A 3,147-nucleotide genomic window follows, 5' to 3' on the forward strand; every position below is an offset into this window, starting at 1 on the left:
TCATCCATCCATCTATCCATCCATCATCCATCCATCATCCATCCATCCATCATCCATCCATCCATCATCCATCCATCCATCAGCCATCCATCTATCCATCTATCCATCCATCATCCATCCATCCATCCATCCATCCATCCATCCATCCATCCATCCATCATCTTCCTCTTGTTGTGAAGTCACGTGTCGGGGCAGCATCTTGAGGTCCAGACATCTCTTTCCACAGCTTCCTCTTCCAGCTCTTCTGGAAGGACCCCAAGATGTCCCCAGGCCAACTGAGAGACAGTTTTTTCAGCATGTCCTGGATTGGCTCCTGGGTCTCCTCCCATCTTTGCAAGATCCCTAAGCACCAGAACTAGCGCCTCTCGATACGGAGGAGCAGCGTTCCTCCAAGTTTGTCCTGATAACTGAACTCCTCACCCTATGGAGCAGGGGTGTGCAATTATTTTTTCCATGGGGCCACATGAGAAACAACAAATATTGTGGAGGGCTGGCACAAATGACTTTTTCATTCAACCTTTATTTCTACAGGTAAATCCCATTGAGCCTCGAGAACTCATTTACAAGAGAGACCTGATTTCAACTTAACTCAATACTGCATAATATTAATAGTATTTCATTATTAAAAGCAGTACATAGCACTGTTTTAACAAGCTGGTAAGAGTATTTGTTACGATTAAGCAACGAAAAAGCGAGGTTTCCTTACAAAAAATGTCATTTATTAAATTTCCCAGTACAATGGTAAACTGTTAACATTTTTACCATTTGTGACGTTATATTAGTGATCATTTTCAGTCACATTCACCCCAAAACTCATTTTGAGTTTTATATACTGCTGGAAAAAGTTCTTAGCTTTGTAAATATATCACAATATTGTCTTTGTACTCCAAATATTATGAAACATCATATAATAGTGATCGTCACTGAACTGTGATTTCGAGTCCCGGTTCTTTACGTGCCTACATTTGTAGTCTAAACATCCCATTTGGTGTTTTTCAGTTCTTTTTTCTTGTTTAGTGAGAGAAGTCTAGTCTCTGTTGGGCTTTAACGGAAATGTTAAAGTCAGGTTGAAGGTCTGAGGTGGAGATGTGAAGCAAAGCTGACATCATCAGTGAGAGAGGATCTATATCTGGATTTGGTTAACTTCATTTGTTTACATATGTATTTTGTAATTCCCCTTACGGGGGCCGGTCAGAGTCAACCAAAGGGCCGCATGTGGCCCTGGGGCCGTACAACGCCCAGGTCTGCGAGAGTCCAGCTACTCTGCAGAGGAAACTCATTTCAACTGCCTGTATCTACAGTCTCGTTCTTTTGCTCACTATCCAGGCTTTGTGAGCGTAGGTGAGGAATATAGACTGACTGGTAAACAGAGAGCTTTATTATTTATACTCAGTTTATCTTGATAAACTTCACCTTTAATCTGAGATTTGTCTGGATTAGTATATTTATTATAAGTGTTAATGTTATGTGTGAGTGTTTGCAGCACATTTTATACCTGTCCTACACTTTACGAGAGCATCATTTATGTCACATTTTTCACTCTGAATGTCTCAAATCTGGCCCTTGATAACGTCTTATCTGGTCCCTCAAGATGAAACTTTAAATGTAAAATATTTTGTTGTTTCTCATTTTGACCCCCCCACCCCCCAAATATATTTTATTGCAGTCTTCTCATGACAGTTGGTTGACATCGAAGCCAGAAAAAAGATGGGATTTTCTGTTTTTTATCTTTATTGTTGATGTGGGAACAGGACATGTTATGAGACCGGTCAAGCTTTGGTTGATGAACCTGCGACCAGGAACACATGTGGGTAACTGCCCCATGACTTTGAGCAAGTCTTTAATTTTGGCCTTTTGGTAACTGAGTTTGTCACCCCTGATTTATGTGAACTTTGTAAATACACACAACTTTTCTATTCAGTTCATTTCAATATATTTTACAGTATATTAAAGTATACTAAATTATCCACTGCTGTGGAGAAATTAAATGAAATTTCATTCAGTTTTGCATCGTGCCCTGTACAATTTTGAATGACAATAAAATGTATATATATATATATATATATATATATATATGTGTGTGTGTGTGTGTGTGTGTGTGTGTGTGTGTATCCATCTTAAACCCAATGAGAGTGAATTCAGTTCTTGTTATTATAAAACATTCATATACAGAATAATATGAAACACCACTTAATACAAATGATCACTATGGAAGTGAGCAGATGATAAATATATGTCTGATGGGGCATTGTGTGTGTGTGTGGGGGGGGGGGGGGGTCGTGAGACTTCAGCATGGTGCAACACCCTGCCACCACCACATGATATTAGAAGATGACCAACAGAATCTGGTCTCAGTGTTTTTGCTTGAACAGCTCTCAGTTTCATAAAATCTGTGAAATACAGAAAAACAAACAGTTCAGGTGAAAAATAAAACTGATCATTCTGAGTGAATGGAACAGAAATAAAAATAATTCATATCTCTGTCCTAATAAAAACTCTGCTGCCTTCAGTCTCATACACACACACACACACACACACACACACACACACACACACACACGCACGCACGCACGCACACACACACACACACACACACACACACACACACACACGCACGCATGCACACACACACACACAGACAGAGGACTGTCCCGGCAGGCGCTACAGAAACACCCTGAGCTGAGCCTCACCCCCACACCCCCCAACAGAGACTGTGTGTGTGTGGACAATTATTCTAATGAAGGTTAACGAGCTCTGCTCAGACTCCTCTTTATTAAATTAATCTGAGCTCGTAATGAATCATAATTACTATAATTAGCAGCTTGAGCTGCCTGATGTGGCGCTCTCATCACTTCTCCAACACACACACACACACACACACACACTCGCATGCACGCACGCACACACACACACACACACATGCAACAGCCGTAGTACAATATTAGGGGCTGAAGGCTGCAGAGGCAGCACAGCAGCTTTTCCGTGTGGACCATATTGAATCTGTTCAGGTTTTTATTGGTGTTTTCCTTCTTTTATTTTTCTGTAAATAAAACTTGGAATGCGGACCAAACCATCAAGAGCTTTAGGTCAGTATTAGTAATGATGGGTTACAAATGCAGAAATAATAATATATAATATATATATATA

Source organism: Nematolebias whitei, chromosome 4, assembly GCF_014905685.2.
Source record: "Nematolebias whitei isolate Nwh7 chromosome 4, NemWhi1, whole genome shotgun sequence".
NCBI lineage: Eukaryota > Metazoa > Chordata > Actinopteri > Cyprinodontiformes > Rivulidae > Nematolebias > Nematolebias whitei.